At 37.9% G+C, this 13870-nt stretch overlaps 1 protein-coding gene across 18 annotated transcripts in view; it reads left to right on the top strand.

Annotated features, from left to right (window-relative positions):
- LOC101708543 (uncharacterized) overlaps window positions 1-11914 on the top strand; it is a 77479-nt gene extending 65565 nt beyond the window's left edge. For 4 of the 18 annotated variants that reach the window (XR_015442913.1, XR_015442912.1, XM_087190720.1 and 1 more), the window contains one exon: window positions 3782-11913. The gene's annotated coding sequence lies outside the window, so the exon portion shown is untranslated. Of the gene's footprint in view, window positions 1-3781 lie in introns of all 18 variants that reach the window. The other 14 variants (XR_015442910.1, XR_015442909.1, XR_015442908.1 and 11 more) reach the window with 12 other exon arrangements.
- The last annotated feature ends 1956 nt before the right edge of the window (window positions 11915-13870 follow it).

A 13870-nucleotide genomic window follows, 5' to 3' on the forward strand; every position in this document is an offset into this window, starting at 1 on the left:
CCCTTGTCCCTGCTTAGGACCAAGCCTGCTATTGTACTTCACGAGTGCTCCAAAAGTACACCGTGAATAAATAAATAGGTCCAGATAGGTAGAGGTATGTATATGTGTTTTCCCTTTTTCCATTCTCATGCTTAACAATTCAGCAGTATTTCAGACGGTTGAAGAATATAGAGAAAAATGTAATGCATCCCCATGCATCGGGTATTCAGATAACATGGTCTTGAGGTGCAAGGGATGAAGTATGCCATTATGCATTTGACAGAATCGATCTGCATGTGCTTACAATAGATCACTAAGACTTTCTGTATTTATGTAAATAAACGTTTTTGTGTTAAATATTTGTGAAAAGTGGAATGCCCCACATGGTAAGACTCATTTTCCTCCATCAAAGCTCTCTCAGGCTAGTGGGCAGATGGACACAGACAAAGTTACCACCAAAGATATACTGCTAAGTACATCAGGGTCTAGGGGAGCCCTCTAGAAACCCAGAACAGACAGAAGCTGGAGTATACGCACTGGAGCTCAAGGAAGCCGAGCTGGAGTTCCCACTCTGAGAGTGCTGATGCACGCTGGTAGAGACACACTCCACTAGGGTAGGGAGACAAGTGTGCTCTACACCTGGCCTCACCGTATGACAGAGTTGCTAGCAAGGGCTGAGCTCCGTGGCTGTAGGAGCTACTGGATTTGGAGTCTTCAGTTTCCTCACTTCTTTTGCTTTCTCTTTTAAACCTTGAAATATGTGCAATCCTGGAGTTACTTCCAAAAAGCCTCCTGATCCAGTAGGGGGAAAATTTTTGATTTGGGAACTACCAAATATTTGTGGATTGCCATCAGTTGGTTTTCCAGAGTGACGGCAAGGCAAATCTGTACCATTGAGTTTTAATATAATACTGCTATTGTGCCCTCAAAGAAGGTCTGGTATAAATATCCTGCCCAAGTATTTCCTTTCATTTTTCAGTATGGCACTATGTAAGTAGGGGCAGTGGCATTTTAGATATTTTCCATAATTCCAAAAAATAATGAATAGGATTGCAAGGTGTGGTTAAGAAATGGGAATCCTGTTAAAGTATTTTAAAAGCACTTGGGGGTGAGAGTTTATGATCTAGGGAGCCCACCTCATTAATCTTCTAACCGAGTAAATGCTCTGGGTGGTTTAATCAGTGAGTTCTTCACAGAATAGCACCAGGATGGTGAAGACTCCGGGAGCTGCTACAAGGTGGTCCAGCAAAGGACAGCAAAAGGCAAACAGTGCTCGGATTATTTTATGAGAAGCAATTCATGTTCTTCTTTCTTTGAGGGTTTAGACAGAAGCTGTGTACCCTTTTCCCACCTTTGCTTTCCATGTGATTTTAAATATGTCAAAGTCAGGCAGATATTGTTCATTTGAGAGGACAGATGTGGAGAGAAGCTCAGACAGAGGGATTTGAATTTCCTTCTCCTGTGAAGATGACTTTCATTGTCATGAGGATAACCCTTCCCTCTGTTCTGCTTAGAATTTTAATCACTGCAAGTCAGTCGCGAGAGTTATCTGGAGTATTACCCTTGGTCCTCCCTCCCCTTCACATCTCCTTTTTGTGCAACTTCTGTTTTCTGGTGGTATACAGAGATGGCTTTTGTAGCTTTGCTTTTGTTGATTCCCTTGAATTTATATAGGGCTTGTTATGGTTTAGACCTGGAGTGTCTGTCCAAAGCCTCACGTGTTCAGAGGCAGGGGTGTCGGGAGGCGATCAGATCACGGGGGTGGCGATGTCACCAGTGCGTTGATCCATGGCTGAGCTCATGCTGGATGCCCTGCTAGGCCATGGGGCCTGTATGGAGTGGCTCCTGGTAACACGACCTGGGAGGGTGTGTCTCCCCGCCTGGCTCTTCTCTCTGCTTCCTGGCTCCCAAGAGAACAGCCTCCTCCCTCACTCCCTTCCAGCATGATGCTCCTGGAGGCAGCCGATCATGAAGCCAATCCCCTTACCATGAGCCAAATGAAACCTCTCCTCCTTTGAGTTGTAGTGTTGGCTATTGTGTCCCAGAGACAGGAAAACTGACTAATAGTGGGCTTTTTTTGTGATACTGGGGATCTAACCCAGGTATACTCAACCACTGAGCGAAATTCCTAGCCCCTTAAATTTTTCTTTTGTTAGTTTTGAGACAGTGTCTGCTAAGTGGCCCAGGCAAGACATGAACTCATGATCTTCTTGCTTCAGCCACTCAGGGTGCTGGATTTATAGTGTGCACCACTGAGCCTGGCTTTTATAGGGCTTCCTTAAACTGCTATTATGATGGCATGCCTCCTCGATGGCCAGAAATGGCCACACACCCTTGGCATGTCTGGGTGAGGGATTACCAGTTAGGGGCTTCTCCTCTTTCCCAAGTGTTAGAACATCCACTCTCATGTCTGTTCTTGTTCCCATGGACACAGGTGTCAAAATGTGTATTGCTGGTGGCATTTGAAATGGTATATGCATAGTTCAGGAAGCATAACTTTTTACCCATTAATCACTCTGGGCTAGCAGTCAAAATATTTTCTCTGCAGAAATGCCTTTCCTATTTTGTACCAATTAATACTGGATGGCACTCAAGAGTCACAGTTAATCTGCGGCAAAGCTTTTATTTGCTGTCAGGGATGTAGACATGAAAAATGCTCAATGTAATATTTTAATTAATAAAAATATGCTGAGAAGTGTGTTTTTCTGAAGTAGATTTTTATTACACTTCATTACATTTCCAAATTTAATGGACACATATATTATGTCCTGTCGCCATGGGAACCACATCAAGACAGGCTTTTTTATAGGCTGTTGGATATAGTTATAAAACTCTCACAAAGACAAAATTGTTTTTTTATAAGTTTAAAAGAAGCTGCACTCATTTACAGTATGTATAATTTACTGCAGAGCTTGAGGCAATAGAAAGGGTCTTTATTTGATTTAGAGACTAACACTTGTTTTTATGATGTTCTTACATTTTAATTATTTCAAGTCTATGTTCATGGAGATACAACTTGGCTTATTGTGAAAGCAAATAAAAGAAACATGCAAACTTTATATAACCGATGGAAAAAGTTCTTTTTTATAACTGTTTGAAATGCAGCATGGTTTTAAAAATGAAAAGTTCGGCACACACATAAAAGTAAGAACTATAATGAACCCCTATATCAGCTTCAGTAGCCATCAACATTTTGCTGTATTTATTTTATCTATCCCCCACAAACACCATATTTTATGGTTGAAATATTTTAAAGTAAATCCCAGACATTATATCATTTTACCATCAAATACTTTAGTATGTATTTTAAAAATTAAAGAGGCTAAAAAGAGTAACACATAGTGGCCAACTTTCTATATGCAGTAAAAAATATCATAAAACAGATGACAGAACGGAGACCAAATATATCAGTCACATGAGCACAAGTAAGCAGGCTTACCTCTCTTACTACAAAGGAAAAATAAGGATTATCAAGCTGCCCCTAAAACAAAAAGTCCTGCTCTACACTCTTTAAAAGGAACATACCTACAACTGAATGATTTCAAAAGTTAAACATAAAAGAATAGGTAATTGAAAAAAAGTTTTGGTAGTTGCACATTTTGAAAAATCAACAGTCTTGATATAGGCAAAGTAGAATTAAGACCAAGAACCTTATAATAGGTTAGGATGTTTCATAGTGGTATAGGCAGAAAATCACAAAGATGGTGTAGAAATTATCATCTTTTCATCCAATTACAGAGCAACATCTTTCAAAAAGCAGCAACTACAGAAGGAGACTTTAATGAGCTTTTCTCAATTCCAGGAAAGCCAGAGGACAAAGTGCGAGCAACGATGGAGAAGATGCAGTAACACTGCAGTAAGGTATGGATCATACGTAACTGCATTGAAATTTGAACCCTGGTAATTGAGATTATGCTTTCCTTTCACCTAATAGTCCTTGAAACTGCAATTAGTGAAATCTAAGGCTGAGGAAAAAGCCAATGAGTTTGAACCCTGGCTTAACTTTTTTTTTTGCTCTTTCTAATAGAAAATATGTTCATTTTTTTCCTACTCAAATTATTTATGCATTTTCCATATTCTGTTCACATGGCCTGCCTTATCCAAATGGGGACCTATTCTGGCTATTTATGATTTTCCATATTAAAAGTAAGAATTCATGCTTTTTTTTAGATCAGACAGAATTTGAAATATTTTTCCTCAAGTGTTTCCAGCCCTTACTTCCAAGAAACTATCCAGTTTAACCTCATAGGAACTTTCTGCCTTTTTTCAGTGCCAGAAAAGAAATGTGAGGTTTCACGAAGTGAAAATTGCTTTTCCTTCCATCCAGCTCATGCCTGCCCTGTGCAGGGGCTTCTTAGACAGGTAACTACTTGCAACTTCCTTTGTTTAAGGAAATGAGGGTCAATCCAGTGCTTAGGGTACTACTTGCCTTTGTTCAAGGACTCTCCTTTTAAAAGAGTAACATGGTGAAGCTTGTGAAGCCTAATTTTCCCAGGAATGCAACATTTGTTTAAAGGTATTACCGTCAGGATTTTTTGGTCCTCAGGGTATAGCAAGTTTCCCTTCTGGTTTTTGTATGATGAATACGAATGATCCAGATGGGGAGTGTAAGTGACATAACAGCACCAGGACGGATTGTAAAGGGATCAGCAACCTATAAGCTGGTGAAATGCTACTGTGGCTAAGGATGGGCCAGGCCTCTTCGCTAAGTGGCTGGCTGCTCTACTAGCTTAGCATTTATCCCGTTTACCTCTATGTTTTTCTAACTTTGTTTGTTTGTTTGTTTTCATTCCTTGGAGCTGTGAAGGACTGCAAGTGATAGTTACAAATATAACCAAGTAGCTGTGAACGTGGATTTGTGGCCATGTTGCTCTGGGAATTGGAACCCAGCAATGAATGTGACCACAGCAATTGACTTCAAGTCTTTCTCACCTCCTGTAAGTGGGAAACAAAGTAATGCTACCCACCCGATGGGGTTGTAAGGATTCAACTGGAGAATTTTTGTGAAATGCTTGGCCCAGACTCTATAGTCATTAAGAATTCTGTTGATTACAAGCTACAATAATTATATGCTGACTTCTAAAAATAAGCTCAAAATTTTAAATGTGGTATAAAACCATAAAATTTACCATTTTAAAATTTACAATTCAGTAGTGTTCAGTATGTTCACATTGTTGTAAAACAGAATTCAGAACTTTTTCATCCTGTAAACTGAGACTTCATTTTAAAAGAATAGTTTTAAATTTACAGGAAAATTGAAAAGACAGTACAGAGAATTCTCATATGCCCATCACCCAATTCCCTCACATTAACATCATGTGGTATATTTGCTGTAACTATTGTTTGCTAAAGCCAATACTTTATCCAGATTTTCTTAGGTTTCCTTTAGCTTTTCTGTTCTAAGATCCTATCCAGTGTTCAGCATGTCACCTAGTTGTCGTGTCTCTTCAGCTTCCCCTTGGATGTGACAGTTTCTCAGACTCCTCATTTTTGATAACCTGGACCGTTTTGAGAAGAACCTGTGAGGTATTTTGTAGACCTCCTTTCATCTTGGATTTATGTGATATTTTTCTCTTGATTAGACTGGGCTAAGAGTACATACTATCAGTATGACATTCCTGTTGATGTTGATATTCATTACCCAGCTAAAATAATGTTTGTCAGGTTGCTCACTGTAATGTTACAAGGGTCTCAATTTGTGATTCCCTAATAAAATGATACTGAGGCTCTTTTCAAATCTTTATGTGTCTTCTGTATATTTTCTTTGGTGAGATGGCTGTTCAAATCTTTTGCCCTTTTTTTAAGTTGTTTTTTTTCTTTTTGCTGAAGTTTAAGCTTTTTTTTAAAAAATATATTTTGGATACAAGGAGCTTAGGAGGTATGGTCCCTACATCTGGTAGTGGTAATTGCCCTCTGAACCCGAGACAAAGGATTTCCACCTCACAGTGTCACCCTGTTTAGCTATTCAGGGGTCCCCACCGGTGCAGATGCTGTGTCCCACACGGTAGCCTGAGGTTGCCCGTCATGGTGGGTAGACAGCGGCTTCGGAGACTGCTGGGGTTTCCTGCTGAAGATGGAAGGGGAGCTGAGTACACACAGCTTTTCCTAAAAACCCTTCTTGGCTTTGATCCTGTTCATGCTGTTTTACTCAGAACCCTAGAGTACTAGTAGCTTATAAAGTGGGGACGGTCAGCATTTCGGAGCCTAAAAGTCATTATTTTCTGAGTCACCTCTAATAAACTCATTTACTCACAAACTGGACTCATCCAAGGCATTCTTTGGACTGTCAGTACCCTCTCAATCCAGAGGCAGGTATTTCTTCTGTGTCTGGGAAATTCATACAACACTAATCTATTTATTTTTAATGTCTCCCACAGAATGAAAGCTTTTGGTTTTAATAAAGTCCATCTCATGAATATTTTCTTTCACGGACAATGATTAGATGATTTTACAACTAGAAACTCACCATTAAACACAAGTTCACATTGCTTCACAGCTTTGCTGTTTTCTGGCAGTTTTATAGTTTTGTATTTTATATGTAACATGTAGGTATGTACAATCCATTTTAAGTTAATTTTTATGAAAGGTATAAAGTTAATCCCTAGTTTCTTTTTTATATGTTTTGGGCACATAGACACCTAATTTCTCTAGCACTATTTTTTGAAGACCCTATTTTCCTCCATAGTATTACCTGTGTTTCATTTTCCAATATCAGTTGACTATATTTGTGTGACTCTATTTCTGAAGTATTTTGTTCCATTGACCCGAGTCTATTCTTTAGTCAATACCATATTTCTTTTATTATTCTAGTTTTAGAGTAAATCTGAAAATCATATCATGTGAGCTTTTCAGCATTGTTCTTCAATATTGTGTTGGCTAGTCTAGGTCTTTTATACGTCCATATAAAACAGCATCAGTTTGTCAATATCTTCAATATTGCTTAGATTTTGACATGAATTTCATTAAATCTATGGATTGATTTATGAAGTATTGCCATCTTTCTAATACTGAGTTTCCAATCCACAAACATGGAATATCTCATTTATTTTCATCTTTTTCTGTCTTTCCACAGAAAGCTGTACTTCTGTGTAATTGCACTTACAGCTTCATTATAGCACTTGCAATCTCATGTTGAAGATGTGGAGAGAAGAGAACCTTTATAGGTTTGTAGCAGGACTGCAATTAGTGCAATTAATGCAGCCATTGATGCATCAATTAGTGCAGCCATTAATGAAAGCATGAAGGTTTCTCAAAAAAACTTAAACATAGACCTAGCATATGATCCAGTGCTAGCTCTACAGTATATCCGAAAGAAATGGAATCGGTATGGCAAGGAGGCAACTGCACACACACATCCATTGCAGCACTAATCATGATACGCAAGTTGGAGAATCAACCTGTGTTCATCAAGAGACAGGTAAAGAAAATGGGCCCATGTGTGCACAGTGGAATATGGTCTGGCTTCCACAGAGAAGAAAACCCGGGCATTTGCAGGAACGTGGAAGGAATTGGATGACCTTATGTTAAGTGAAATAAGCCAGGCACAGAGAGACAAGTACCACACCATCTCATTTCTCTGTGGACTCTGAAAATGTCAAACTCGAGGAAGCAGAGCGGAGTGACAGTTAACAGTCATGGAAGTGGACGTGGGAGCAGGACTGGGGAGACGTCTGTCAAAGGGTGCAAAATTTCTGTTAGATGGAAGGAGTGAGTTCAAAAAATCTGCTGTGGAACATGGTGAGGACAGCTGATAACAATGTGTTGTATCCTAAGAGCAGTGCAGATTTTAACTATTCTCACCCAAATAATGGATAAGTATGTAAAATAATGCATTTGCAATTAGTTTGATTTAGCCACTACACAGTGAATATATATTTCAGAACCTATGGTAGATACCATAAATATAATACATTCTTTCAATTTAAAAATAATTTAAAAGAAAATCTTTGTATATTAAGATAAAAATATATTAAAAACTTTGTTGTATTATTAAATAAAATATTTTTGTCTTTATGGGACAATCCAATCATCGAATCATAGACTCTATGTACACAGCAAAATGCTTTTCAATGTTTTTGTGCCATAAGCCACATAGACCCTGGTTCAACAGGACTCAGAGCAGGAACAGTGGATTCTACTGAATCAGCTGCAATTTCTTGAAGAGTTTCATAGAAAGATGAACTGATCATATGAACCAAAGAGAAAAGGGGATAGAAAAATAAATTCATCATCTTCAGAAGAGTGAAATAACCTAGCACATTCATATATTCTAAAAATTTATCTTCTAGTTTTCCACATATAGACCTTAATGTTTTATTAAGTTTACAGCTAAGTATTTCATTTTTTTGTGCTGTAGTAAATAGCACTTCAAATTTTAATTAAAAGTAATGTTTAGATTCAAATTGTTGCCTGGTGAAATATGGAAAAGCAATTTTATACATTCACCTTATATCCCCTGGCCCTGCTAAATTTACTTATTAGTTCTAGAAGTCTTTTTGAGACTTATTTGTGGTTCTATAAATAGACAATCAGGTCAGTGAGAATAGAGACAATTTTAATTCTTCCTTTAAAATCTGTACCCTTTTAGTTTCCTTCATGGGACGGCACCAGTTAGGACTTCTATGATGTAAAACAGGGTTGATAAAAGAAGGTAGCGTCCCTTTCTTGATCAACTTAGAAGGAAAATGTCTCATTCTCAGTGTGAGGGATTATGTGTGCTATAGGAATTTTTGTAGATATATAGATTTAAGAAGTAGCTTTATGTATATATAATATGTCAATTTATATAGATATTTTCATAGATTTGTAGATTAGGTCTTTTTCAAGATGAGAAAATGTTTTTCTAATCCTTTTAATTACATATTTTATTTTTTGGCACTAAAGTAAAAGTTTTTCTAATTTACAATTTAAAATTTTCTTTTATTAGTACATGTTTGGAATAAATGAAAAAACTTTCATCTAAAGAAGTAGGTTCATGCACATAACACATCTGGGTTCTTTCTTTTCCCATTATCCTTCTCACCCACTTCCCTCCCTCCATCTCTAGATGGCCTTTCCCCATTTTCGTTATTGTTACTACTATTATTATTAGTTCACGTTAATGACATATATAGTTCACATTCATTGTGGGTATTTGGCACATTCATGTAACACATCTTAAAGTCTTTTCCTTCTCCTTCCCCTTCCCCCTTCTCCTTGCCCTTGGTCTCTTGGATCCCTTCCCATTTGCAGAAGATTTATCACCCTGTTTCCTTCTACCCCTCCTTTATTTTGCACTTTATTACATTTTGCCTTCCTCAAACAAGTGAATGGTTGTCAGACTGCCAGATGTGTATTTGCATACAGTGATATGATTATGTGATTCTTCTACCTTTGCCTGTTGTGGTGGTGGATGGCCATGACCGATTCTTTTTTTTGGTACCAGCAATCGAACTCAGGACCTTGTGCTTGTGAGGCAGGCATGGTGTCACTGAGATGAACCCCAGGTTCACCTAATTTTTGAATGTGTGTAAACCAGCCTTGCCTATGTATGCTTGGTCATGGTGTAATTATGTTTATATAAGGCTATATTATATTTGTTAATATTTTGTTGAGGATTTTTGTATGTATATATCTGAGAAATACTGGCTTGTGTTTCCCTTTCTTATTATGCCCGAATCTTATTTTTTTTACTGGAGTAATACTGGCTTCAGAAAATCGACTGAACTGTGTTCCATTCAAATTATTTATTTTCCAAGAGAATGTGGCAAGCTGCTATCATATCTTCAGTAAATGGTAGAACTCCTGACATAGATGAGGAAATCGAGGTTTCGACGATCGTGTAACTCACCTGGTTAGGAACAGTGGCAGAGGGTTGTGAATCCTGGCCAGCGTGACACTTGTCCATGCTTCACTCTTGTCCAGGCACTTTCTTTGATATTACGACTGCTTGGGGTATTCACTATTGTAATGTTCTATTTCTTTAACATCATCTCTTGAAACTTCCTTTATTAACTGATTGAATAATATTTGATCATGTAATATTAGATATCAAGACCTAGAGCTAAAGTATTGAGCAGTCCAAATGTGATTCTGCCATAAAGAGGCTTACAGAAAAATAAGGCAAAAGGCAGTGCTCAAAGGACACAGAAATAAGTATGAAAGTATGTCAAGTAACATTATTTAAATCTCATTAGACTTTATATGTGTAAACAGGGACTGAGGAGTCTTTTTTCTCTTTTTCCTTTAAACACACTTTGGTACATTTCTTTCCTTTTCCAAGAAGGTATCTTTGTGTGTCCAGTAGCCTTTAAATTGAGATATTTAATGAGATGATAGATGTACACAGTTGTGAGAAGTGACACAGAGAAAATCTATGGACTCTTCACCCAGCTTTCCGTGATGGTAATATCTTGTAAAATCTATGATCGCAACCAGGATATTGACATGGATAAAATTCACGGAACTTAGTCAGATTTCCCCAATTTTATTGCCATTCATGTGTGTGTGCTTAATCCCGTATAACTTTGTCATGTGAATAGCCTCCTGTACTCACCACCATAGTTAAGAGACTGAAGAGTTTTATCTCTCCAAGGACTCTTTGTGTGCTAATACCCACTTTCTTCCACCTTCTCATTCTCACCCCAACCCTAAGAAACCACTGTGGAAATCAGTATGGAGATTTCTCAAAAAGCTAAAACTAGAGGTTCCGTTTGGCTCAGCTATTCCCCTTGTATGTATCTCCCCAAAAGAGTTAAAGTCAACATACCACAATAATACACACATACCCATGTCTATAACAGCACAATTTATAATAGCTAGATCTTAGAAACAACCTGTGTGCTCATCATCAGATGAATGGATAAAGAAAATGTGGTATTTTTATGCAATGAAGTACTATCCTACCGCAGAGAAAGACAAACTTTAGACATTTTTAGGTAATGGATACACCTCTAGGCCATTAAGTGAAATAAATCAGATGCAGAAATTTAAATATCACATTATTTCTCTTGTGTGAGAAACTCAAAGTATAAATGAGGAGCAAAACGGAGGAGAGATATTAGGAAGCAGGAAGAACTTGTTCAGATTGGAATGGGAACAAGAAATGGGGGAGAAGAGGGAAGGAAGGGAAAGGGGTATTAAGAAAAAGAAGAATTGAAGGAAAAAGTGGAAATTGAGCTTTTGTAATTGGGGGGGAAGAAGGGTTGGAGGGAGAGGAGAGGAAAAGGAGAAAACAAAGCTAATTGAGATGTTATTTACATGTACAAATCTCCCACGATGAATGTGCTTGATCATTATGTACTGCAAGCATGGACAATAAACACTGAGAAAGAAGAAACCATTAATCTGTTCCTCATTCCTAAGTTTTATCACTGAAAAAAATGTCATGTCAATGGAATTATGCAATATGTAACCTTTGGTACTGACTTTTCACGTGGCATAATTCTATGAAGATTTAGCCAGGTCCTTGCCTGGTCCATTTGCTCCTTTTTATTGCCAGGCAGTGAGTATTCCATGGCTTCGATGTGCTACAGGCCATTTACCGATTCACCTGAGAGAGACATCTAGCCCATGTCTAATATTTTCTATTATGAATTAAAGTGGAGTACATATGTCTATACTAATGTGTGAACATAATTTTGCTTTCTCCGAGATTAGTACCCAAGCCTGCAAAGGCTGCGTTATATAGTAAATGTGTTTAGTGTTATGGTAACTTTCTAAGGTGGCTGTCCCATTTTACATTCCTACCAGCTAAGTGTGAGTGGCCTAGTTTCTCTTCATCTTGACTAGGATTTAGTGCTCACTACTTTTTATTTTAGCCATTCCGATAGGTGTGTAGTGACATGTCATTGTGGTCTTAGGCTGCATGTTTCTTATCCCTAGTGATGCTGAATGTCTTTCATATGCTTATTTGACATTGTATACTCTCCTCCCTGACATTTCTGTCTTACGTCTTTTGCCAATTTTTCGTTGATTCTTTACTTTTTTACTGTTGAGTTTTAAGAATTTATTTGTTCTAGACACCAGTCTTTTTAAAAAAATTGTATTATCTTGGTACATTTTAAGTGTACAATATAATGACTTTCATCATTGGAAATTTGCACCTTTACATTATCTCTCTTGGTTCTTATTTTTCCCCCTTCCTCTGCCCTCCCTTCAACCCCTCCATCCCTCCCTATTGACAAAGACTTTGTTTCCATTTATTCATTTTCTCATATTAATTCCATTCCCTTCTTTCCTTTCCCCTACCCCTACCCCTCCCACCCACTTCCCCTTCCCCTTTGCCCCTTTTCTTCCTATTTCACATTATCTCTTATACCTTTCAATCCTTATTTACGCTTTCAGTTTCTCTCACTAGAGAAACTATTCAGTATTTACACATGTGTGTCCTATTTATTTCACTTAAGAGTATTGTTTCAATATGCATCCACTTAACTATAAATGTCTCTAATTTCTCATTTTTTATAGCTGAGTAGTACTCCATTTTATAAAAAAGCCACATTTTCTTTATCCAGTCTCCAGTTGATGGGCATTTGGGCTGTTTCCAAGTTTTAGCTATCACAAATTGCACTGCTATGAACATGGGTGCACATATATCGCTGTGGTATGATTCTTTTAATTCTTTGGGGAAGATACCCAGCAGGGGAAGAGCTGGGTCAAATGGGACTTCCAGTCCTAGTTCTTTGAGGTATCTCCATACTGATTTCAACAGTGGTTGCACCAGCCTACATTCCCACCAGCAGTGGAGCAGGGTTCCCCTTTCCCCACAGCCCCGGCAGCATTTGTTATTGATTTCATGATAGCAGCCATTCTTTCTGAAGTGAGGTGGAATCTCAGCGTTGTTTGCATTAGCATCTCTTGAATACCAGTGATGTTGAACATTTTTTCATATGTTTATTTGCCATTTCTACTTCATTGTCTGAGAAATGTCTGTTCATTTCGGATGTCCGTTTTTGGAGTGGGTCTTTAAATTTGGGAAGTCTGATTTTTTTAAGTTCTTTATAGATTCTAGAGAGTAGACCTTTATCTGAGGAACAAGAGGTGAAAAATTTTCCCACATTGTGGGTTGACTCTTCACACTGGTTTCTCTTGTTGTGCAGAAGCTTTTTCATAAAAAGAGATCCCACTTGTTGATTGTTTGTGCTAGTTCATGGGCAACTGAGGTTTTGTTCATAAAATCTTTTCCTACACCGATATCTTCAAGGGTTCTACCTAACCTCTGTTCCAACTGGTTCAGAGTTTCTATTTTAATATTCAGATCTTTAATCCATTTTGATTTCAGTTTAGTGCATGGTGAGAGATACAGGTCTAGTTTTAATCTTTGGCAAGTTGAAGCCCAATTTCTCCAGCACCATTTATTAAAGAGACTATCTTTCCTCCAGTGAGGGTGTTTGACTCCTTTGTCGAAGATGAGATGGCTGGGTGTGTCTGGTGTTGTTTCAGCATCTTCTAATCTGTTCCACTGGTCCTCAAGTCTGTTTCTTTGCCAGTACCATGCTGTTTTTATCACAGTAGCTTTGTAGTATAGTTGCAGGTTGGGGATTGTGATACCCCCTGCCATGTCTCTGTTACCTAGAATTGCTTTTGCTATTCTGAGTCTCTTCTTGCTCCAAATGAATTTCTGGATTGTTTTCTCGAGGTCTATGAAGTATGCTGCTAGGATCTCAATTGGAATTGCATTAAATCTATATAGCAGTTTTGGAAGTATGGCCATTTTCACTATATTAATCCTTCCTACCCAGGAGCAGGGGATGTCTGTCCATTTTCTGTTATCATCTTCAATCTCTCTTTTCAGAGTGCTATAGTTTTCAGAGAAGAGGTCTTTGATTCCTTTAGTTAGGATGATTCCTAGGTATTTCAGTTTTTTGGATGCTATTGTGAAAGGAATTATTTGCCCTATTTCTCTCGCAGT

The sequence above is a fragment of the Heterocephalus glaber genome, unplaced genomic scaffold (genome assembly GCF_053883595.1).
Source record: "Heterocephalus glaber isolate CG9 unplaced genomic scaffold, H.glaber_assembly_v1.0 deba00001555, whole genome shotgun sequence".
NCBI classification, from domain to species: Eukaryota; Metazoa; Chordata; class Mammalia; order Rodentia; family Bathyergidae; genus Heterocephalus; species Heterocephalus glaber.